The sequence below is a fragment of the Chiloscyllium plagiosum genome, unplaced genomic scaffold, assembly GCF_037043375.1.
Source record: "Chiloscyllium plagiosum isolate Xiang-an unplaced genomic scaffold, Cpla_swu_hap1 HiC_scaffold_26, whole genome shotgun sequence".
Taxonomy (NCBI): Eukaryota; Metazoa; Chordata; class Chondrichthyes; order Orectolobiformes; family Hemiscylliidae; genus Chiloscyllium; species Chiloscyllium plagiosum.
In genome coordinates this window covers 23,524,033-23,550,340 of record NW_028270164.1, presented here as the reverse complement: position 1 = coordinate 23,550,340, position 26,308 = coordinate 23,524,033, and the positions used below count along the sequence as shown (strand labels likewise).

The 26,308-nt window shown below is 40.0% G+C and overlaps 1 protein-coding gene across 1 annotated transcript in view; it reads left to right on the top strand.

The window, feature by feature from the left end:
- Positions 1-3,558: 3,558 nt before the first annotated feature.
- The window catches only part of plxna2 (plexin A2), a 498,163-nt gene continuing 475,413 nt past the window's right edge, over positions 3,559-26,308 (top strand). The window contains exon 1 of the mRNA XM_087973574.1: positions 3,559-3,733. The gene's annotated coding sequence lies outside the window, so the exon portion shown is untranslated. The remainder of the gene's footprint in view (positions 3,734-26,308) is intronic.

The following is a 26,308-nucleotide window of genomic DNA, read 5'->3' as shown; positions in this document are numbered from 1 at the left end:
AAGGTACAGTTCAAGAACAGGCCATTTGGTCCTTTGAGCCTGCTCCATAAATCAATAGGATCATGGTTGATGCAGTGTTTCTTACATCAACTTTTCTGCCCTTTCCCCATAAACCTTAATTTCCCTACTGCTTGAGAATGTATCTCGGTCTGGCCTACATATGAGAACAGATTTAAGGAATGTGGTTGACTCTTAACTGCCCTCTGGGCAATTAAGGATGGACAATAAATGCTGGCCGAGCCAGTAATGTTCTCATCCAGTGAATGAATGAATAAAATGAAACCTTAATTATACACAAGGACTCTGCCCCCAAAGCTCTCTGTGGCAAGGAGTTACAATGACTCATAACCTTCTGAGAGAAAAAAATCCTCCTCATCTCAGTCTTAAATTGGCAGCCCTTTATTTTGAAACTATGCCCTCTGTTCCTAGACTCTTCCATGAGGGGAAGCATTCTCTCAGCATTTACTCTGTCAAGCTCCTTACGAATTCTGTATGTCTCAAGGAGGTCACCTCATCCTTCTAAACTCCAGTGAATATAGTCCCAACCTGTACTCCCGACCCCCACCCCCCTCCTTTTCTCATATGGCAATTCCTCCATACTAGGAATCATCTGAGTGAACTTTCTCTGAACTGGATGTGAGTTTGCTTGCTGAGCTGCAGGTTCAGGTTCAGATGTTTTGTCACCATACCAGTTACCATCATTAGTAGACCTCTGGTGAAGTGCTGGTGTTATAGCCTGCTTTCTATTTATGTGTTTAGGATTCTTTGTGTGTTTGGTGATATTATTTCTGGTTCTTTTTCTCAGAGGATGGTAGATGGGGTCCAAATCGATGTGTTTGTTGATAGAGTTCTGGTTGAAATGCCATGCTTCTAGGAATTCTCATGCATGTCTCTGTTTGGCTTCTCATGGGATAGATGTGTTGTCCCAGTCAAAGTGCTGTCCTTTCTCATCCATATGTAAGGATACAAGTGATAATGGGTCATGTCTTTTTGTGGCTAGTTGATGGTCATGCATCTTGGTGGTTAGTATTCTGCCCGTTTGTTCAATGTAGTATTTATTACACTTTTTGTAAGGTATTTTGAAAATGATGTTTGTTTTACTTGTCTGTTTAGGATCTTTTAAGTTCATTAGCTGCTTTTTAAGTGTGTTGGTGGGTCTGTGGGCTACCATGATGCCAAGAGGTCAGAGTAGCTGGGCAGTCATTTCAGAGATGTTTTTGATGTCGGGTAAAGTGGCTAGGGTTTCTGGGCATGGTTTGTCTGCTTGTTTGGGTTTGTTGCTGAGAAATCAGCGGACTGTGTTTATTGGGTATCCGTTCTTCTTGAAAACGCTTTGTAGGTGTTTTTCTTCTGTTCTTTGTAGTTCCTCCGTGCTGCAGTGTGTGATGACTCATTGAAATAATGTCCTAATGCAGCTTCGTTTGTGGATGTTGGGATGATTGCTTCTGTAGTTGAGTATTTGGTCCATATCTGTTGTTTTGTTGTAGATGCTGATTTGAAGATCCCCCCTGATTGTTCGCTCTATTGTGACATCTAGGAATGGCAGTTTTTTGTAGTTTTCTTCCTCATTTGTGAATTTTATGCCAGTAAGGATATTGTTAGCTACAACCATCTAATGAAGGAGCAGCGCTCCGAAAGCTAGTGCTTCCAAATAAACTTGTTGGATTAAACTTGGAGTTGTGTGATTTTTTTAACTTTGTAAACTCCAGTCCAACTCTGGCATCTCCAAATCAAGGATATTATTGATGGTCTTGAAGGTTTCCTCTAATTTCTTTTTCATTTAGTGATTATAAAGGTGTCATCCATGTAGTGGATCCAAAGTTTGGGTTGGATGGTTCGGAGAACGGGGTTGCACAAGAATCTGTATTGTTCTTGTTCTGTCTCAGATATAATACTCACTGATTAACTTTCTATGATGTACATAGAACATAGAACATAGAAGAATACAGCGCAGTACAGGCCCTTCGGCCCTCGATGTTGCGCAGATCCAAGCCCACCTAACCTACACTAGCCCACTATCCTCCATATGCCTATCCAATGCCCGCTTAAATGCCCATAATGAGGGAGAGTCCACTACTGCTACTGGTAGGGCATTCCATGAACTCATGACTCGCTGAGTAAAGAACCTACCCCTAACATCTGTCCTATACCTACCCCCCCTTAATGTACATTCATTGTTTCAGGCATATGATGCACCTAATGTGTGTGGATTGGTGTCATCAGAGGAAAATAACCATTATTACTCTTTTTAGATTTTAGATTACTTTACAGTGTGGAAACAGGCCCTTCAGCCCAACAAGTCCACACCGACCCGCCGAAGCGCAACCCACCCATAACCCTACATTTACCCCTTACCTAACACTCCGGACAATTTAGCATGGCCAATTCACCTGACCTGCACATCTTTGGACTGTGGGAGGAAACCAGAGCACCCAGAGAAAACACACGCAGACACGGGGAGAATGTGCAAACTCCACACAGTCAGTCGCTTGAGGCGGGAATTGAACCCGGGTCTCTGGCGCTGTGAGGCAGCAGTGCTAACCACTAATATTAGTTAAGGAACAGAGGAGGTTGTGGACCTCTGTTGGTATTAAGCAGATCTCTTAGTTTCTCTCAATTGATTCTCACAATGTGGGTGGCACTGACAAGGTTGTGTTTATTGTGCACTCTTGAAAACATATGCCCTGTTTTTGAATTTTGGACTGGAATTTTTCACATATTCTTGCAGAGGAAGAGAAGGTCAAGGTTTAATAAGATGAACAGAAAATGTTGGAAGTGCTCAGTGGGTGACAGCATGAATGGAGAGTGAAAGAGTTGACATTCCAGTTGTAGGAATACCTGAAATTTAAAAAAAAGTAACATTGTCATAGTTCTATCAGACTCCAGGGTGCTCTCTCATTACAGAGAGAGAACTGGTGGTTGTTTAACCTGAGGTGTCCACACCTCAGGCAAGGGGAAAATCCTTCATCATAAGATTAGCCCATGTGCGAATTAAAGCCACACTGTTGGCAACTCTCTGCATCACAAACCAACTGCCAACCAACTGAGCTTAACCAACTCTTTTTCAAATCAGGGCCAACCTTGCTGATAAGGACTGACATTTAAAAACCGAAAAAACTGCAGATGCTGGAAATCAGAATCAAAACAGAAATTGCTGGAAAAGCTTGGCAGGTCTGGTGACATCTGTGGAGAGAAATCGATGTTCACGTTTCTGGTCCAGTGACCCTGCCAGGGAACTGACAATTAATGCCACCAGAGCAGTGGTAACCGTGTGAATTCCAAGTAATAACAATCAGGAGTTGATCTATTGGGGGAAACAAAAAGAATCCTTTCTGAAAATTCATACATTTAAAGAGTTAAAGGGGACTGATTGATTCTCCTGCTGGGGAAACAGAGGGAGACTGGTGGAAGTGATGGCAAGGTATGCTAATAAACACGCAAAATGCTAATGAACGTAATAGGCTAATGAGTGCGTGATATGCTAATATGACGTATTCTAATAAGCGATATGCTAATGAGCTAGTGGCTGAGCTTTGCCTACGCTGGGACCAGGAGAGACAGAGAGAGAGAAGGACGGAGCTCTTCTGAAGAACTACGTTCAAAAGAAGGAGCTGAGCGTAGTCCGTCCAGGTTTGAAAGCCGGAACACGCTCAGAGAGGAGTGCAGCAAGTCAGAAGCGGAGCATTGGAACTGCCAGCAAGAAAAGAAGAATTAATAAAGGAAACCACAGGCAGTGAGTGAAATGTTTTCAGTTATTAACGTGGAGAGAGAGAGGGCAGAGTAGAGTAGACAAGGGAGAGAAAAATACACTGAGGATATTTTTTTATAAACCAAGTGTGAGTGGAACATTTCTGGTCGGAGTGCAGGGATAGGCAAAGAGGGATATGGGGTGACTGGGGGCGGGGGGAAAAGGGAGACGCCAGGTTCTGGGGGAAGAAGTTGCTGCGCAGAGTTAACTAGCAGAAAGAGGAGGATGAGGGAGTCCCGTTTGCTGGGAGAGCTGAGATACCGAGAGGGAGGCAGATGGTCCCGGGATCCAGAAACACGGGCACGGAGAACCCACCGCCTCAACAACATCACAAACTGTCCACTTGCTCGCCTTGGAGAGCTTGGCATCAGGAGCGCTGGAGGAAGCGAGGGAGTGAGAGTCAGTCGGCAGGTCAGCGACTGAGTTCCTGGTCGGTTTGCTCCATCTGGAATATACTGCAGTACAGAGGATGGAGAGACTGGCATTGAGAAAGGCAAGTGACTGATCGATGGGGAGATTACAGAAAAAGCAGATGGGAGGCTCCAACTAGGATGAAATTGCAATAAATCTGTCAATTCATTCCTAATAGTATTTCAACAAGGGCGAATTAGGCATTTTGAAATGTGTCAGTAGCTTGTGTGCTGACCAACCACTTCCTAATAACTCCTTTATTTATTGCTCGTGTATTATCGCAGTTTGACATTTTTGACTACAGTTGGGAAAGCTATCTTCGTGGCTTTCGAAATAAATTGTTGCGGAGAAGTAGAAACCTCGGGCGAGTCTGAATGCACCCTAGCTGATTGTAATACTGGGCTTAAGGGGATCTGTAGGGAAGGTAAAGGTGTTTCGAGTCAGATTCGGTTCAAAGAGTAACAAGGGGAAGTATGTGCGAGGAAACGTTCTGTCAGTTACAAGGTTTGAATAAGGCAAGAGCAAGAAAGATGGTTTTAAAATATAGAGGGGAAATCTATATGAATAAAACATAATGGGGAGTCTGTATTTACTGAAGTTCTTCTACAGTACATTTACTTATTCTTTGATACTGTGTAGCAAACAGTGTTGTACAGTTCCCTGCACATCGGGGATGTTGGATCAATGCATAGCAGTAACAGATGTCTATTTCTGTTACTTTCCTCTACTGATGGATATAGCCAAAAGGGATCTGTTTAATTACATTGTATGTGCTACAGCTATGGAGCAGATTCAGAAGGAAAACAGAATATACTGTGATAGGAAAATGCCCGAAAGCGATATTTCTTCTTGCAAATGACCTGAATTACTATCTATATCCAAAAGCAATTTTAAAACCTATTCCTGGCGATATCTTCCAGACTTTTTATTTTGGCTTGTACTTTTTTTTTGTTGAACTGACATTCACCCTTGGGCGTCTCTTTAGGGGTCAGGTTGCTCTGTCGAGAAAGAAATTGTTCACAGTAGGGGGAAGTGCAGGACAATTGTACTGCTCAAATGTGCCTCCTGGTGGCTCAGGAATCATCACTGACCATGTCTACAGATGTGCTTATAAGCAGGAGCTGGAAGGTAAAGCGAATAATGACGAAAGGGAAGCTAGAGAAATAACGCTTTTTGTTCCAAACAAAGAGCAAAACAAAGGCATTGAATAGAGTCCTGTATTTTAACAGGACAACTGGCAAATTTATAACCTGATTATCGGAGATTGTTGTTTTCTGGCAATAGGAACTTATAGTTTTTACGTGGGCAAGTATTTGAACAAATCCAAAAGTGTACTCATCTGCTTTGTTGGCACACTTCTGACATGCCACAATCTTTTGAATGAATGAGCCAGAAAATTGAGTTTGAAAAGTAGAGACAGTATTAGAAAACTGAAAGGGGAAGGAGGGGGAAGATATTCCCCCACCCTACACCATCACCACCAAACCGCCATTCCAGAAGGATTGCCTGAAAAAATGTCTCATTATGTACTGCAGTCTAGATTTTCTTGTTTTATTCGAGTTTCTTGCATCAGAAAAATGAGCAGAAAATTTGTTATCCTTACCTGTGATTGTAATAAGGTGTTCCACACACCTGGATTTTATGTGTAATGATCAATGCTCCAAGTTGTGTATTCTTCCAATACATGTCTTCGTATTGGGTGATAGGCGATTTGTTTCCTGAATTGTCATTGACTTTGCAGTTTCCCCTTGCATGAAACTCCCCAAACTGTTTTGTGGTGATATATGTGCTGCGTTAGATTTAGTGCTCCACTGAATTAACTGTTCAAAACTGAGTCAGTAAACTTGAATGGCCAAATGGATGAGAATTTCACTTGGAGATGTATGACTGCCTTCTGTGATTACAGTCGATTATTTAGCGTTGTGATGTGTCTTTATACATTTGTGCAACAAATGCTGCTGTGAAGTCTGAGATTAACAGTTGTCTGTTCAAATGATTGTATTAGCTAATTTATTTTTCAAATCAGTCAAATCTTGGTAAAGTAAATATTTGCAGGAATTTGCTATACCACTTCAATTTGTGGAAATGCTAATATGCAAAGCTGTAGAGACAGTGAACCTGTTAATCCAACTGAAACCACAGTAGGTGCAACGTTTTCCACCATCACCACCTTATTTCACCTCCACCCCCACCCTGTCCCACCATCCAATTACCTCCCCTTGTCTTCAGAAGGAATTTCACACTTCTGTATAATAACCACAAGTGACGTCTTTCCCTTTTGCACATTGTGCAAGTGGGAATGCTTTATTTAGTAGAGAGTGCCAGAATTGTTGATGGTCGGGCATTCTCAGCCAATTCTTCAATGTGTTTGTGCTCAAAAATCCTAACGTACAATTTTTTTGGCAGGGATTGAAGCACAGTGACCATCAGCAAAAGCCTTGGCTGATTTTCATTCTCCATTCCTAATGTAGAGTGTTGGGGCCAATTGTAGTGACCTGTTGCAATAATACCAACAACCTCCATTAACACAGCACCTTTAGTGTAATAAAGCATCCTGAAGCACTTCACAGGAGCATTAGAGAATAAAATGTGGCAATGAGCCAAATAAGTAAACATTTAGGTCAGGTAGATTTTAATAAGTGAACTGAAATAAAGAAAAGGAGGACAGAAAGGGGAAGGAACTGTTTTTCCATAAGAGATCAATAATTAGGGTCCAGCCCAAGGGTTGTGGGATGTTTTAATGCATAAGGCAGAGAACTTAAACCAGTTGAGCAATTGGGGGAGCTCTTGGATCAAACCTTCCAATCCAGATCAAATAGAAGATCAGAAACTCATAGCGATCGTTATTCTTCAACTAATGTTGGGAATGAGAAAGCTTTCTCTGGTTGTTTTAAGGAAGCTTGCGTTTATAATTCATTATGTTCTTGGTGTGTATTTTTTAAAAAGTGCATGTTTTACAAGCAAAAAAGAAAATTCACCTTTCAACTCTATAAATTCATACCACATGATCATTTTGAGATGGAAGGCCATGAGCTATAAGGTTTGATTTTGGATTTGGCCTTTATTGAGGGCATGCATAGCAAGATCTATGATTTGTTGACATTTGTGCCTGAGCTTCCATGATAGTTTTGCAATTATGTGTGGATCACTGGGTAATGTACTGACTGGAAGATAGAAAAGATAATGTGATGCAGGTTTCTCTTGGATTGAACTTTATAGCAATTTATTGGAGGATGTTGAGATTTTTTGATTGACTGCCAGCTTTGCAATGATGATTACTACTCTTGCAGCCCCACCAAAAGTACACAATGGGACTAAACGGGAATATATCATTAAATATATTAAAGCACAGTAATGATGGAAGTATTAAGGGCACAACTACACCAATTAATATTACGAAGAATAAAGTAAGTTTTGAATTACAATTTTGGAGGTTTTTGGAATCGGGCTTTGCATTTATTAAATCGAGGTCCTGTGCAAGTTGCAGGTGACAATGGCCTCTTTATATCCACTTCTCCAATTCTTCGGCTGTTCAAGAATGTGAAAATCTTGCCAGCATCAGTACTTCTGTTCACATGATATTGCAGAGCTTTGATAACTTATTTTTGAAAAGGTGAGGAAATAGCATTCCACTTATTACTTTTGATAGTATGGATGAAAATATAGCTGTGAGTGTTGTTGAATCTTGATAAAGCAGAAAAGATATGATTTTGAGGAAAAAGGATTTCCAGAGGAAATTGTTATTTTGGAATTGCTCCTTAAATATTCTTACCTAAACTTACACTAGGAGTTAGCTGCCCGTAAAAAGATGGATTTCTTAGCAATGACTCTTGCTTCTGTACGCCAAAACTTTTCAATTTGTGGTGAAAATATGTAATCTCTGTAAGATAGGTTTAAGTGTGGGAACATTATGCAAGTTTCAACAATTGCCCTTTCTTCACCTTTGTATTATGTTGTGGTTTTAGAGATTCAGCCTTACTCCATCAGTAACAGTCTCACCTGAGAGAATCCTGGGTTTACAGCTTCACTGTAGGGTATGAGCACACAATCTGAGCTGACACTTTGCTGAGAAGGAGTATTGCATTGCCAGAGGTGCCAACTTTTGGATCCGATTTTAAACAAAGATCTGTTTTATCAGGTGTGCATAAAAGATCTCATGGCACTATATGGGGAGGAGAAAAGCAAGGATGTCCTTCTGGTCTCCAGGCCATTATTTATTCTACAATCAGTGCCAAATATAGGTTAACAGTTTGTTTATTTTATTGTGCTTTCTGTGACTTTACAATGTGCAGATAGGCTATTGTGGTTGCCAGCAGAACAATAGTTACTACGGTTCAAAAGAAACAAATTGATCCTAATATGCTTTGGGACATCCTGAGGATGTGAAGGGTGTTATGATAATGTAGATTAGTTCTTGTTATTAATGCACAATATTAAGAATACAGAAACCCCTGTTGAATGTTGCTTACATGTCTTTTTTAAAGTTTCTATCCAAATCTTGTTTACAGGGTATTTATTATACATTGTTGAAAAATGTGGTGCTGGAAAAACACAGCAGGCCAGGCAGCATCCGAGGAGCAGGAGAATCAATGTTTCGGGTAGAAGAAGGGCTTTATGCCCAAAATGTCGATTCTCCTGCTCCTCAGATGCTGCCTGGCCTGCTGTGTTTTTCCAGCACCACATTTTCCAACTCTGGTCTCCAGCATCTGCAGTCCTCACTTTCTCCTCCATATGTTGTACATTTCCAGAGCTGGTCCCGACAGATGTTTTGCATCTTTCTCATTGAGCAAACAACAGCAATTTCAAAAGTTGTTATCATGGAGTCAATGCAGAAACATGGACTGAAGTCATCTGATGCAAATAGTTGTGTGAACAAGATTTTAGTAATTTAACTACCACTTCCTTGGGGTACTTTATACCTGTGCAAGTTCAAAACCATTATGATTAATACATGGTGTATGCTTATTTTGTTTTTAGCTCTCCAGGCCATGCTAACTTTGCAGGAAAGTAAAATATATTCAATAGTTTTCTACCCTGATGGAGTTTGTATGTGCCATGGCAATTCTGGAAACTTCAAATAAATTAGGCAAAATATTTTATTTTTAAAGTGAGATGCATTTGATTTTTGAAGGTGATTAGTGTGCCTCCATGACTATCCCTATAGCAGTGGGCTCAGTGTGCAGTGGAGCTTTCTTAAGAAGGTAAGAAATAGGAGCAGAAGTAGAGTGTACAGTCCCTCCCGTCTGTTTCAACATTCATTGTGATCTTTGGTAATCTTCAACCTCAACTTCATTTTCCTGTTCTCTCCATTGCACTTTATTCCATGAGGATCCAAAAATCTATCTCTGTATAATGAACAATAGAGCATCCCCAGAAATATGGATTCGGAAATTCCAAAGATTCATAACCCTTTTGAGTGAAGAAGCGTTACCCCCCCCCCCCCCCATTTTAGTTTAATTAAAGCCTAAATAGAGAATCCAAGCAGCCTTTTAACTTATCATGGTAGTGGGGGTAAAAAATGAGGATAATTTAATAGCTAATATTAGAAATGTCATCCCCTCGTCACCAGTGCTTAAACTCTCCAATAGAAGGTGCAAATTGTTAGTATTAGTCTACTGTTAGCCCAAACTAGTTTAAAAGTGGATAATTAAACCAATAATATACAATTGGGCATCTTATTAGTGGTAAATTCACTGTCATCTAAAGTCAAGTACTCCACCTGAACAAAATACCATGAATGTTGGATGATTAACTATTTCACAGAATAAATGTCTGTTGATTTAATTTGATAATTTTATTTGCTTTAGTCTTTAAGAATCATAGAAATATGTATTGATATGTTCCAATAGCTTTCTCACTGAAAGAATGGTCCAATTCAAGAAATACATTTGGTAGAGTTTTCCAGAGATAGTTGTTTCTATTTAATGGTGTTTCCCCTAACAGCTGTTTCTGCTCTGTTTTTACTTAACAAAATCCATGCACCTATACTGTCAATAAGAGTGTAGGGCCCTTCAGTGGAACTTTACCACCTGGGCCCTGAGACCCTTTTTCAGCGTTCTGCATGAAAAAATTGCCCTGAGTTACTTAACAGAGTCTGAATGGACCTGTCACTACTGTACAATAACTCTGTCACATCAATGTACCTGTTGGCCACGAAAGGTTGCAATACCTGTTACATGGAGGTTGCATCAGGGACATGTTAATCTTGATCACTGGCTTTTCTGTTTTCAAGAATGGCTGATGTAAAATGTGGAAATTGCCACTGAAGATATCTATTACCTTGTAAAAATTCAAATCAACGCAACCTAACCTGGACAAAAACAAAATTGGGTAATCCAGCATAAACCGAGGGGTGGACCATGATTAACCTGGTCAGTGTGACTGCCCAGATCAATTAACTGAGCCATTGGAAAGTTGAAGTCTCTGGACGTTGAGAATTCTGACCAAGTGTATTTCACAGGTGGTCTCTAAGAAGATGACTTGTAGAATAGTGTAACTCTTTTCCAGTAATTTGTAGTCCAAAGAAACAGCCAGTGATGCACTGGTAAGCAATTGCATTTCAGAAAAAGTCTAAAAGTAACAGCAAGGATCCATGTGGTGCAAAGGAATTAGCACTGATGCTATGTTTTTATATTTAGAACTCTACAAAGATGAAACAAGCGGTTTGGTTTAAGGGTAGCCAGTAGATGTAATTTACTTGGATTTCCAAAAAGCATTTGATAATGGTGTCAGAATATAGGGTAATTGAGTAAGATGAGAGATTGTGCTGTTTGGTACTATGTTAATAAAGGATAAGTTAATTTACAGCAAGCAGAAAGAATGAATGTGTATTTGTAATTTGTTTTATTGTATGTTGGTGTAGCTATCTCTGCCAGTATGTATTACCCATTTCCCATTGCCCTTGGACAAGGTGATAGTGAACTGCCTTCTTGAACTGCCCAATGGTGGGAAAGGTAAACACACAATACTATTAGGAAGAGAGTTCCAGAATTTTGATTGTGATAAAGAAGAAAACATGATATAGTTCCAATTCAGGATGGCTTGGAGGGGAATTTGCAGGTAGTGGTGACCCCATGTATCTGTTTGCCTTGAGTTTCTAGGTGATACCTTGTGGGTTTGGATGGTGCTGTTGAAAGCATCATAATAAGTTGCTGCAGTGCAAGATGTAGATGGATACAATCAAACAGACTTCTGTCATGGATGGTGTTGGACTATTTGAGTTAGAGCTGCACTCATCCAAGCAACTGCAGAGTATCCCATCATACTTCTGAATTATCCTTTGTAGATGGTGGACGGTCTTTGGGGAATCAGGAGATGAGTTACTTGCCCTGGAGTTCCAACTATTTGGTTGGTGTACAGTCACTGAATTGGCAAATTGTAACTAGTTTGTAAACTGTTAAGTCATAACTTGCAGACTGTTGCATAGATCTCACTATTTCCAAGGGAGAAATGAAGGAGTGGACTTGGAGGCAATTTCCTTGATAATACAAAAATAGTTAAAAAGAAAACTGAGAATACAAAGTATCTGCAATGGGATTTAATTGAAGTGAGTGGATAAAGATTTGCTAGGTAGGGTGTATGTAATCAAATTAAGGTTGTCCACTTTGACAGGGAGAATAGAAAAGCAATATTATTTAAATGGAGAGAGACTGCAGAATGCTGTAGGGCAAAGGAATCTGATGCCCTTGCATACAAATCATTAAAAGTTAGCATTAAAACACAGCAAGTGATTAGAAGGCAGATGAAATGTTGGCTTTTTTTTTGAGGAACCAAAGTATAATAGAGATATCTCAGTACTGCTGGAGAGGGCATTGATAAGACTGAACTTGGAAAGCTGTGCATTTTTGATTTTCTTACTCAAGGTGCGACATATTTGCCTTGAAAGCAGATCAGAAATGTTCACTGGGCTGATTCTTGAGGTGAATAAGTTGTCTGATCAAGAAATGTTGGGCCTACACTTTATAGGATTGATGCTGAAGGGCTGTCTATTATGGTTTGATTTAGAACAATGGATACAGTCCAAAAATAAGAGATATAGATAGGGACATGGAAGAAATTCCTCTGTGAGGGTTGTTAACGTTAGGAATTCTCTTTCCTCAGCAGCAGGAGAGATTGGGTCATTGATTATTTTCAAGGCTGAGTTAGACAGATTTTTGAAAGACAGCAGAGTATGAAAGAGAGGCAGAAAGTGGATATAAGGATACAATCAGAACAGTCCTATTTTATCGAATAGCAAGGTAGTTTTGATGCCTGTAGGGCCTATTCCTGTTCCTTATGATCCTATTGCTGGTAGTCTTCAATGACTCTTGCTATATAATTCCTGGTAATGCGATTAAGCCTCTTCACTGCTATCTTTCTTCATTTTCTATGAACACAATTTTATGTGTGCTGCACGGTGGCATGCTAATGGATTCCACATGTTAAAAACAGATGGGATTCAATAAATCTTGATCGCAAAAATGGCAAATTCATGGATGGTGCGATGTCTGAAGTACTTAATTACGTTCTTTGTTGTTGAAATTAATGTTTGCTTTTTTTGCATGGCTTCAAAAGTTAACGGAGTATGCGAAATACATGAGACTGATTTAAAAGATGGAAAGGGCATTTTGTCAAAAGTTGAGTCCTGTGGTCTGGGCTGTAATAATTATTCATTAACAATTGTATTATTAAAAATTTGATTGCTAGACTAGGGTTTCACGTTTGCATTTTTAATGAGCAAAAATAAAGTTTGAGTAGAACTTCACAGTTCGATCCTGGTGTTGTATAATTGCCATTGCCATTATTTCAATGGTTTTTCTTTTTGATTTTCCATTTGTATTTTCTTGGGGCCAAGTCTCAAGTGAAAGATTGCCTCACTGCAAATGCCAACCTTTTTCTGTCTAACCCGAATCAATCTTTCAAACCACATAAGATTAAATTCACTTTACATTTTTTATCATACCAGTCTTCATCCCATGCCCTCGGGTATTTTCTACTATTTGTATAAGAACAGAATTTTTGGACCGACTTATCCATCAATCTTCTTGATCAATCAGAAAGGTCCCTCTGACATTTTCAATAGTAGAGGTTTCAACACCACATTCTTCAGCAAAACCTTTGTGTTTTAGGCAGCCAATGTGCTGCATTACAGGTGTTTAGCAAAAGTATTGGAAATATTTCAGCTTGTTGCTTCTCTTCCTTCAAGGAAGTAAACAGTTTCTGATCATTTTTAAAAAAAATTTGAAGAAAGTAAAATCAATACAATTGAAAATAAAACTTATACTCCTCCTTTCTGTCTGAAGGTTTGATCTCCCTAATAGAATGTAGTTTCCTGGATGCCCTTTGGGATCTCTGCAGGTTTCCATTATTCATGTTCAAACTCAGATAGTAATTGAGTATGACAGGTTGTTGGGATTGAGAAGTAGAGGGGAGAACCTCACAACTGAAGACAATCTTCTCCTTCACCAATGACAGGAATCAAGTGTGCAATTTTAGACCTTTCCTTCCCCTGCCCACTTGGTGGATTCCTGCCACAGGCCCAGCTGAGATCAGTTAACTCCACGCTGCCTGATGGATTGAACCTTTGAGCTTCCTTCTCTATACATATCAGTTCATCATTGGATTAACTTGTTGAGACATTGGAGAAGTGGGGGTGGGGGTGGGGACGTTTATATTTTTAGTTTTCGTTTTGAAAGGTTCCTAAAGTGATGACCTTTAATTTAAGAAGTTAAGTTCTGGCTGTTAATCTGTACAGTTCTGCAGCTTTGCCTTCGACTATCCAGGAGATAATTAAACTTGCTATTTTTGAAGAAATTTCTCATCACCTTTTAGGTAATTGTCATGAATGATGTTTGTAACATGATGTGGTACTTTAAGTCAAGTGGTTTAAATTGCCTTGCCCTGCTTCAGTTCCTAAAATCTTATTTTAAAAAAAAGTTATTGTTCTCCAGATTAATTTGTCAGGAAATAGCACTGAAACATCTTTTTTTTCCCTTGGGGGATCTTTTGTTTGTTTGTGCAAGGAGCCATTAAATAACCAAGTGGTTTTGGTTCGGTAAATTGAAAGGAAATAAAGGTGAGAGCCTGGACGGGTAGTGTGAGACTTTCAGGTTTCTGTTGTGTAATGCTAGGTACTGTTTCATAGAACATAGGAATGTAAAATCATGGTAAATAAGGGCAGAAATAGGCCCATTAAGCCTTAGAGAGTTTTGAGAAGATTTGAGAAACCTGCTCTGCCATTTATTATGATCATGGTTCACCGTCCAACTTGATACCTTTTCTCCCCTATATTCTTTGATCCCTTTTGCCCCAGGTGCTACATCCTATTCCTCTGTGAAATCAAACAATGCTTTGGTTTTGACTGCTTTCTGAGGTAGTGAATTCCATGGACTCACCACTTTCTGGGTGAAGAAATTTCTCCTCCTCTCAGTGCTAAATCATTTATCCCATCTCTTTAAACTTTGACCCTTAGTTCTGTACTCCCCCCACCATTAGGAATATCCTTCCTGCATCTAACCTGAGTAGACTTGTCAAACTTTTATGGGTTCCTATGAGATCTCCCTGCCTTGTTCTACTGACCTCCAGCAAATATAACTCTAATAGGTTCATCTTCCCTGCATGTGACAGTCTTGCTATCCCAGATATCATTCTGGTAAACCTCCACTGTAGTCCTCTGCAGCAAGAACATCATCCTCAGATTAGAAGGACAAAACTGCACACCATATTCTCAGTAGGGTCTCACAAAGGCTCTGTATAATTGTAGCAAGATTTCCCTGCTCTTGTTCTCGAATCGTGTCACTATGAAGGCCAACATACCATTTGTTTCCTTATTTCCTGCTGCAACTGCATGCTTGCCTCCAGTCCCTGGTGTATGAGGACACCCAGGTCTCATTCCAAACTCCCCCCTCTCAGTTTATGGACATTCAGATAACCTACCACCTTGTTTCTGCTACCAAAGTGGATATCTTCACATTTATCCACATTATGCTGCACTGGCCTGGTATTTGCCCTCTCATTCAGCTTGTCTGAATCAGACCAAAGCATCTCTGTATCCTCCTCACAGCTCACTCTCCCACCCAGCTTTCTGTCATCTGCAAATGTGAAGATATTACATATAGTTTTTCATCCAGATTATTGAAATATCTTATGAATAGCTGGGGTCCTAATACTGATTGTGGTACCTCATCAGTTGTCCAGTTACTGACATTGACCTTACCTGACCTGTACCATTTGGAGGTGCTGGGTGTTGGACTGCGGTGGACAATGTTAAAAATCACACAACACCAGATTATAGTCCAACAGGTTTATTTGGAAGCACTAGCTTTCAGAGTACTGCTCCTTCATCAGGTGGTTACCTGGTGTTGTGATTTTTAACTTTGTACATAGTAGACGTAAGTTTTTGTTTCTGTATTAGTGGCAGTAGAGACTTCCAATTCATTGTAGCTCCAGTGTGCAAGTTTTATATTTATGTCTTAAAGGGAACAATTCTCTCATAGAAAGTGAGATGATCTTCTCAAATGCAAATTGTTTTCAACATTACTTTGTGTAACTAAATCATAAATAGTTTCTCCTATATGGATTTTAACTGTTTTTCACAGTCTCTAAATAGAGGAGGGTTCTCTCTCTCTCTCTCTCTCTCTCTCTCTCTCTCTCTCTCTCTCTCTCTCTCTCTCTCTCTCTCTCTCTCTCTCTCTCTCTCTCTCTCTCTCTCTCTCTCTCTCTCTCTCTCTCTCACACACACACACACTCACACACACACACAAAATTCTAAGTTGTTTCTCTCCATTTTTAATCAGTCAGATTTTTGTGCTGTTAGCACCTTTTGAAACCAGGGAATGATATGTGGCATGAGACACCAAAGAGTGGAAAAAATAAAAAAAGATTACAAATTAGTTGAAGAATGAACCTTTATTAATAGACGTAACATGATTGAACATGACTAAATTGTTTATTTGATTGCATGTGAAGCAGTGACAGAATTGCAAAAGATTTACCAAGCAGCTAATATGGTTTTCCAACAAAGTTGTCTATCATAAGCTTGCTGTAAAATTCATGTGAGATCAGCCATTGTCTGAAGGAACAACTCAGGGTTATGAAGTGTCATTGCTATTGAGCACTGGATGAAGACCATCTGCCCAAGAGGAGCAAAGGGTGCAGTCTGCCAATTAGTAAGGTTGCTGTGCTTTCTTCTATTTGACACCCCAGACTGCGTGTCTATGCAATGAATGGAAATGTTTTCCTAAAAAGTGTCCTTATTATGGGCAGGTGGTCTTAACATATGTAGCTGTTGAACATTTGGCCCTGAGGCATCCGGAAAGTCTGCTGTTTGTTACAAATCATGTTTAGTGAGCTATTCTTGCTGGGTTTGACCACAGGAAAGCAAAATAATGACCCAATGGTTCCTAGAAGCACATCAGACATTTGAAACAGGCAGGATGATCCAGGCACGATGCCAAAGTTTGGTTACTTCACCACACCCACTGGCATCTTCAGTCGAACCAGAGATAGTTAAAAGATCAAAGCGGTTGCAACCTTTTGTGTACAGGTAGTGTTAGATTTCAATGAAATCAGCAGGACACACCTGAACACAAAAGGGAAGGGTAGTCATCTCACTGTCAATGATGAGATAATTGTTCCCTTTAAGAAGACATAATTATAAAACTTGCACACTGGAGCTACATGGATTGGAGTTCTCCACTCCCACTAATACAGAAACAAACTTGCATCTGCTATAAAGTGTCAGTAACCGGACAACTGGTGGGGTACCACAATCAGTGCCAGGACCCCAGCTATTTAACACTGCTACTGATTTGATACCTCTAGAGTTCATTTATAATTGAAAGAAATTGGATGAAATATAGGACAGATTCATTTGAAGGGAAAACGTTAAAAACTTTGCTGATCTTTCATTTTTGTAATTAATTTTCATCTGGACCATGAACAACAGCAACTTTTTCTTTAAAAAATGGAGAACAAATTAACTTATTTATTTGAGGCCAAAGCTGAAAGCAAACGTTTCCTGTGTAAAAAGTACACTATGGACACTTCTACTCTGGAGTGGCAGTATGTTTAAGCAGGTAGCAGATGCTTGGTCATTAATGAGGTCAGAACTGTACCTGGGAATTGGTTCCAGCAAGTCTGAGAGAAAACCTGATGATCAAACAGAGGGAAAGGCTGGCATTTTCAAACTGGCCATTTCTAAAAGGAGGAGTTTTGGCTGTTGGAGCTACAGCATGCAGATTTGAAAGCTCCCTGCCTGACCTCCCGTTATCCGCTTTTGGACGTTCAGAGAATAGAAACTAAATTATTGAATCATCCTCAGAGTGAACTGGAAAAGGTGGCATGGATCGATGCCTTCAGAAAATCAATCAAGACAATCCCATGTATCTGTGAAACCGCACTGTGAAAATTGTTTGTAATCTGGCCAGTGATTTTTTTTTTGTTTGAAAGCTATCCCTTAACTATGTGTGAATGGGGTGATAAACAAAGATTTTGAGATTTAAATCATAGATGTTAATTAGATTTGTTTAATTTTGCTCTGCTGAAGTTGCTGTGTTGTTAGTAAATTCTGAAACCTTTTGTTCAATATATAAACCTGGTGTCTAGTATCAATTATTTGTAAAGTCAGGGACTGGTTATTTGAAAGTCTGGTTAGGAACCGTTGGGATCAATTTTTAGCATCTTTGAGGGTTTTGCTTCTGCTGTGTTCCAAGTACAGAGATAGGGAGGCTGATTCTGCTGCCTGTCTGTTTCCATGTTGGAACAAAAGATGTGCATTGACACTCGAGAGATCACTTTCCTAGAAATACTTTCCTGCTTCCAATTTGCGTCAATTAATTCAGTTTTTGCCAATATTAAATTCTGCCTTTTCTGAATTATATGCATTAAAAAATTGAAATAATTAAATAATGTTTAATAAAGCGTTTGCGAGAAGAATTAGAATTTTCAAGATTAGACTTAATAAATTTAAGGGACGGAAGTATAGCTCTGTAAAATTCTGAATGTGAGCATAAGAGGTATAGTTAGTAAGTTTGCTGATGACTCAAAAATTGGAGGTGTAGTGGACAGCGAAGAAGTTACCTCAGATTACAATGGGATCTTGATCAGATAAGCCAATGGGCTGAGAAGTGGCAGATGCAGTTTAGATAAATGTGAGGTGCTGCATTTTGGGAAAGCAAATTTTAGTAGGACTTATACACTTAATGGTAAGGTCCTAGGGAGTGTTGCTGAACAAAGAGATCTTGGAATGGAGGTTCATAGCTCCTTGAAAGTGGAGTCACAGGTAGATAGGATAGTGAAGAAGGCATAGTGAAGAAGGTATGCTTTCCTTTATTGGTCAGAGTACTGAGTACAGGAGTTGGGAGGTCATGTTGTGGCTGTACAGGACATTGATTAGGCCACTGTTGGAATATTGTGTGCAATTCTGGTCTCCTTCCTATTGGAAAGATGTTGTGAAACTTGAAAGGGTTCAGAAGATTTACAAGATGTTGACAGGGTTGGAGCATTTGAACTTTAGGGAGAATAGGCTAGGACTGTTTTCCCTGGAGCATTGGAGGCTGAGGGGTGACCTTATAGAGGTTTATAAAATTATTGGCGTATGGGTAGGATAAATAGGCAAAGTCTTTTCCCTGGGTTGGGGGAGACCAGAACTAGAGGGCATAGGTTTAGGGTGAGAGGGGAAAGATATAAGCGACCTCAGGGGCAACTTTTTCATTCAGAGGGTGGTACAGGAATGGAATGAGCTGCCAGAGGAAGTGGTGGAGGCTGGTACAATTGCAACATTGAAAATGTATCTGGATGGGTATATGAATAGGAAGGGTTTGGAGGGATATGCACCAGGTGCTGACAGGTGGGACTAGATTGGGTTGAGATATCTGGTCTGCATGGACGAGATCGACTGAAGGGTCTGTTTCTGTGCTATACATCTTTATGACTCTATGACCCTAACGTGCAAGTATGTTTCTTACAAATAATTTTTTTATTCTGCACCCGAAGTAAGTTTTTCATGTGGTGTCATGCTATTAGTCAATAGGATATCTAATATATTAACAAATTAGAATGTATTTTCATTTGATAGTTTTTTTTAAACCATTATTGCCTTTGCTCAGTTATGAGATATGTTTGCTGATAGTTTGGTGAGAAGGCCTATTAACAAATGTAACTGGTGTCTAATTTTAAGAATCGGTTCAGCATTTAATGGGTGTTTTTTTTGTATTGTGTTTAATGCTCTCCGTTCAGTACTTTTTTGGACAGGAAATGTTGTATTTTGTGCCGCCTCAGATAACTTTGGTATAATGGATGAAAAGTGACTTTTGGAGAAAGCTGTGTTTTCTCAGACCAGAAAAACATGTCAATGAAAGATGGACTTCATTATTCACTTTATTAGAGTGTACTGTGTGTACAGCAAAAGGCCAGTGCATGTACAATTACGGTTTTCTCTAGTTTCTAAATGTTAGGTGTGATTATTTAAGAAGAACTGGGAGGTGCTTAGGTTCATTTGGATCCGTGAGAGATATCAGTCTGTTTGTTTTGGGAGAGCAGCTGATTGTTTAAAAACAGACTTGCTGAGTGAACGTATCTGGCCTATGTGAATGTGAACAATGGCTAAACACTATATAGAGTATTAGATTATTTAAAAGTAAAATTCTTTATCTGGAAAAAGCACTGCACAGGCAATTTATTTATGAGCGAGAGATGTGATCGCATTGAAGTACTTGATTTCGGTTAAGCAAATTTTATTAACTTACATCAGGGATTGTCACTTGTAAGGCATCAACTAAATTGATGCGTCAGAAGTCACACTGTTACTGTTGGCTCAGGGAAGGGAAAGGCTATTCTGTTTTCACAGTTCCTCAGCGTTTCCCTTTTGGCCTTTTAATCAACATTAGAAGATTCTGTCATGCTGTTTTAAAATATCAGTGTCATCTTCCCCTTCCTCTGTTTTGTATCTCCAGAGTGTGTGTGTGTGTGTGTGTGTGTGTGTGTGTGTGTGTGTGTGTGTGTGTGTGTGTGGTAAAGTAAAGGGGGTAGGAGAAAACAGGATAAAAGGAATGGGGTAAGAAAGTGGGGTGATTGAGAAGAGGAGGGGAAGGGGAGATGATGGGGCAGGGTGAGCAGGCACATTGGTGTCTGGTTGGAATTCAGGGAAAGTTTGAGTGTTTCCCAATTCCTGCTGGTTCTCCCAGGAGAAGGTTGCTGGCCCTGGAGGATAAATCACTCTCTTGTGGCTGAAAGCTAATTTATGACCGTCGTGGCATTGATTTGCCAACATTTTTCAAGAGCGAAATCTGTTTGTTAGATGGAATCCCACTTTGTGGTCTACATCCTCACAAGTGGCAAGAACACAGCATGAGATTGAGGTGCTGTGAAATAATGATGCATTGATGCCTGCAAATGGGTATAACAGTCTCGTTCAGTACAACCATTTGGCACATGCTTTAAAATAGGAGCATTTCTGCCATGGGTGAATCCACCTGCTCATTCTAAGTATTAGGTTTTACCTATGGGTTCTATTCAAAAACAGCATCTTCCCTGCTGTTATTAGACTTCTGAATGAACCTTTCAAATTTTAAACTTAATGTTGATCTCGCTCTCTGTGCACCTTTTTTGCAGCCGTATTTCTGGCTCTGTTCTGTTACTCTTATGCACCTTGTGTGGTAAGAGCTGCCGTACTACACTCAGAGCAAAATGTTTTTTCACTGTACATGGGTGCATTAGATTAGATTAGATTCTGGACAGTATGGGAACAGGCCCCTTGCGGCCCAACAAGTCCACCCCAATCCTCTGAAAGGCAATCCACCCAGACCCATACCCCCACCTTATAGAACCCTTAATTAATGCACCTAACACAATGGGCAATTTAGCATGGCCAATTTACCTGACTTGCACATCTTTGGGTGTGACAATAACAAATCAATTCAAATGAAATCATTAGTCTCTGTGCCTACATTGTGCCCTCTCCCTATCATCTCACTTGAGGAGTGCAGGCGATTCTGAGTGGAGCTGCTGGGCAGCCTTCCTTTCAGTTTACCATACCAAATGCTTGTTTGCCATCCTTGAATGGTCAACGTGAAGGTAGCCTATTCATTGGCTATCACTTTAAAATTGAGCCAGATGCCCAATGCACAGAAGACTGAAGTGGAGAAAATTTGTTGTCTGGAGTGACTTACTTGGCCAGACAGGTGAGCAAGTTTCTGTGATTCCTACTGCTCAGCAACAACAAGAGAATTCAAATAATTCTCTGTACTTGCAAGCTTCAGCACTATCTGATTTTCTTTAAAGGATGATTCATCTTGGACTGCATGGTTGTGAAGCTTCCTGGACAATTCTTGACGTTTTCTTTGAACTGCCTTTGCTCACACAGTACTTGCAACTGCAGGATAAGGCTCAGGAGTAATAAATTATATGCCAAATATCAGAAAATAGGATTGAGGATCATGATTTCTTTGGGTGAAAAAGCCTCAATTGACGGAGCTGCCATGCAGAACCTGCATTTCCAATAAAAGGGAGTTTAATGTTATTTGGGTAGTCACAGAGACGCCTGTCAGGAAGGAGTTGGTAAAATGAAATAACGAAACTAATATAAGCAATAGAAGCAAGGAGAAAATAGTCACGACTGGCTGTTACTTGAGCTGTTTCAGCAGAATAGGGTGATAACGTTACAAAACATACAGAAGTAGGAGCTGAACAAAAATGGTATATTCTAATTGAGAGAATTACAGGGTCAGTTTTCGTCAAGGACATTCAAGCCCACTACACCCTCCTCCTCACCAGAATGATGTGAGAGCTCCCAGGTCTCTCTTGAACAGAGGCACCCATCCACTCCTCCAACCCCCCCCCCTACCCTGCACACCCAAACTCTCTCACTCTCCAACCCTGAGCTTTTCCTTTAGCTCAACTCATTTCCTCCTAATGCATTGTGACACTGTAGATACCCACATGGGTCTTGGCTGTACCTGCCTTTTTTGTTTGCAAGGTATAGCATTCTTTGTTCCAGTCTTAGTCAGGCCCCTTTGATAAGGTTTATTTTGTATTGATGACTACCTGTTGGTGCCATTTCTTGTGTTTTAAACTGAAACACTTCATCAACTTTGCTTCCATCTTGTATCGTTCCTTTAATTTTCCTTCATCCTGTCCACCTCCAACTCTTTCCTTCCCAGCCTTGAACATCTCAGTTTTTGTTTTTGGGACAAACTATCACCTAATGTTAATGATAACTCACCCAACTGCCTTGACCAAGCTTCCGTTCCATTCTGCCAACTTCTCCACCTTCTCCACAACAGTTCTGACAATACAAGCTTCCATACCCATGCTTCTGATATCTCTTGAACAAAAGATTTCATTCCACTCTGGAGGATTGGATCCTCAATTGTGTCCTTTCAACTTTTGTTCTCATCCCTTTCCCCTCCCCCTCAAAATCATGTTGAGGTTGTCCTGTTGTCCTTGCATTCCACTCCACAGAGTCTATATTCAACCAATTACCCATTGCCATTTTTTTGTGTGATGCTGCAGATACATTGCCACCCATTTTTAGACTTCTGAAGGGACCATTCTCTCTGAAATGCCCTGGCCCATTTTTCAGACTCCTCTACTGCCCCCAACCATTCCAATTGCAGCACCATTCTATGCAAGGGTAGACCATGCACAGATGCCCCATTACCTCCCTTTTCATTGTCCAAGGCTCCAAACATTCCCTCCAGCTAAAACAGCAATTTGGATACACTTCTGTCAACCTTGTATCCTTTACTTACTGATTACAACTTGGTCTCCTCTAGAATGGGGACGCTAAATGAAAATTGAGTGACTGCTTTGCAGTAGTTCAGTCTGCAGGCATATCTGACTGGTCCGCCCCTATCATCATCTTAACCCACCACCTTCTTCGTGCACTGACCCCTCTCTCCCCAGCTGTCTGTGGTATTCAGTGGAGTGCAATGAAAGTTTGACAACTTTCAGGTATATCTGACAAAAAAAAACTCATATTGCAGGTGTTTTACAGTCTTTCTGCCCCCATTTTGTTCCTTAACTTGTATGTTTTTTCCTTTTGTTCCTCTCTTTGTTTCTGTGCTACCAATTGACAGCTACTTCTTCCTAACATCTCTTTGTGTCCCTCCCTCACTTTCTTCTTGTAAGACACTCCTTTTAAAGCCTACCTCTTTGACCAAGTTTTGCTGATCTGACCTCATATGGTCTCGTCATATTTTCTTTTTAAAAGAATGCTCCCGTCAAACTGTGTGTTAAAGGTGCCCTGTAAATACAAGTTAGTTGAGTATCTGAATTGTGGAATTAGAGAGACTTGTTCATGTTCAAAGTGAATTAACATTCTGCGCTTATTCATTCTTTTCAGTTTTCCCGAGTTTGACACGTACCAATTCCCAACTCCTAATGTGGATTTCACCGATTGTAGTTCTGCTGTGTGTGTCAGTGTGTACCTAAAATTATTTAATGTATTGACCTCGCCACCCAAACCTATTTGTGCTAACTTCATGACTCCATTGGTGCTTTTATCGGGAGTGTTTCAACAGCTGCTGTGATTCCCATCACTGCTAATTGCTCAACTGTCATGCATGGCCAGACGGTTAACCCTTTAAACAGCTTTGAAACAACTGATGTTCTTATGGAGTCTTTAAGCTAATTTAATAATGTGAGCTGTTTGAGACAGCAATACAAAGAGGAAAGCCGAGTACTGAGTCCTCCAGAGTTTGCTAAAAGTGATTGATATCTTTTGTGCCAGTTATCAAAGTGTCATCCAAATGTTTTAAAGTTTCCAATAAAAAATGATTTTGGGTATATTGCAATGCTCTGTGGACACCAGACTCCAAGAAGAGAATTGTCTATAGATTTATCATGGCCCAGTGCTCATCTATCATTTTGTCAATGCAACCATATGAATGAAAATGTCACATAACAGCAAATAATGACATTTGAAGCGGGGGTGCGTCTTTAATCTAGTGGAGAAAGGCAGTGTCTCCTATAATGTTCCAGGATGTTGTATCTTGGTTTCATCTGTAATATAGCTAAAGTAAAAATATATCCTCCTTTTCACCAGCATACGCACTGTGAGGAATGCAATTTACTGAACTGAAAGAAATAGCCTTGGTACTGACCATTTTTTACATAATATACTTCCATTATCTATGACACCATGTAGTATGAAAATACTCATTATAAATAGTAATCATTCATGGCATTTGGTAATACAGCAGTGCTATAAAACAGATTTTCACAATAAATTACTGTAATGCATGCTTCTCTGCTACAGAGTTCAAAGGGAATTCAGCAGTTGAAAGATTAATTTTCTAGTCACTGCGTGCTTGAGAAATTAACTCTACTGCACATTACAGTGCTTTCAAAGGGCATAGACATAGTGCGATCAAGATTACTTAAGAGATGTATTACTTTATTATAAAGATATATGTAGCTCAACTTTAATCTAATCAATTATGTTTGTAGAAATGTTGCTTTTCCCTTTTTAAGAATCTTGTAAATTCAAATGATTTCTCATTTGTATACTGTAACACAAGTGAAATATATGTGCAATCTTGAATTACTTATAGTATCTCTTCTGAGACCTTTGCAGTCAAAGGTCATTTAATTTCATGCTTTGTGTCAAGCCCTTTAACTCTATAGACTATGCTTCCCCAGATTTGCTCTTTGCAAAGGTGTCACCACAATTTTACTGATTTCACAGCCCGAAAGAATCTGTCACGGATGTACTGAGGAACCAGCCCTGAATCCTTTAGATGTGCATTGCATTCATGATGGTTGGTCTGATCGTTTTAACTTTGCTAGATTGATTGTTGGGTCTAACAGCTCAGCTTGTCTCTTTTGCCCAGTAGCCTTTTTTAGCTCTCCTCCCCTGCTGCCTTCTGTTGGCCGTGGGCAACTGGACAGTCTTCACACACTACTGTTCGAGGGCAGCCACCAAATACAGTAGAAATAATTGAAATGACTACTTGACTTTCTGTCTGATCACATAGCTGATTATTTGATCCATAAGAGAAGAAATCCGGCAAATTGAAATTAATTCTGCATGGGTCTTCATTCAGTTGGGATTTGTGGTGAAAATGCTTTGTTCCTGATTGCCATTGGAGCTGCACAATTTCTAGTATGTCATTATGCTTCATCGTGCACATCTGGGTTCTGTATAGCTTGTGAATTATAGTACTTGCAAGTGGTCCACTGCAGTTGTTCTGCCACATTATATATAGACCTATTGCAACTGAGGAAAGAGAGTTTATTGTTTTTCAATAAAATCTCGTCCTGTCAGACTATGTAACATTTTCCTTTGTGCTCCTTAGTCTGCTATCAAAATTTTGACTTCTGTATTTCCCTTCTGCCTTTTCCTTATTCGCTCCCTTTCTATTCTCTTCAAGGTGTTTACAGAATGGAATAAAGTTTTACAGATATCAGCTGGAGCTAACTGTTGACCATCTGTGCAAACCTAAAAGTGTTCTTGAACTCTTGGCTGTAATTGCCAAGACTCTAGATACGCATAGAGGTCATAGCATTGTAATTAGGAATGGATATCTTGGTGGTTTTTACTTTTTAAATGTGTAACAATTAAGGATACCTATCGGTTGCCTACCTGGATACAAGTTAGAATCACAATGGCCCTATCATGATGTGTATAGTCACGTACCAGTTGGCTTCTCTCTTTTCAACTGGTTACACCAAAAGTAGTTTGCGGTGCTCTTGCATCTTTTGGATCATGGTGTCGAAGGATGGTAAAATGGTGGATGGATATCCAAACTTGTACATCATTGATGGTGACATGGTCACCAGCTGATTGGTAGCTGATTAAAGGCCATTTTACGCCCTGCCAGTGTCAGAGTGGCTTTCCTGTCGTGTGGGAAGTTCACCCCTGCCAAATTTCCAAGCCAGCAGGTGGCCCATCCTTCTGATCTCCCGAAACTCTGTCTGTGCTGATCCATTTTAACATTTCCTTATTTGCCTTTCTAAAGCAAATCACCACGGGAGTGTGCTATCTTCCCTGCAGCCTCAGCAGCAATCAGCTGTAATGTGGTGCTGAGGAGCTGCTAGCCCTCGGATTGAGCTGGCAGCTTGGAGACGTTGGATACTGAACTGCCCTATGATGTGGGCTTCGCCTTAAGCATGATATTTGTATCTGATGCCAGCTCCTGCAACACAAGAACTAGATGCGGATAGTATGAC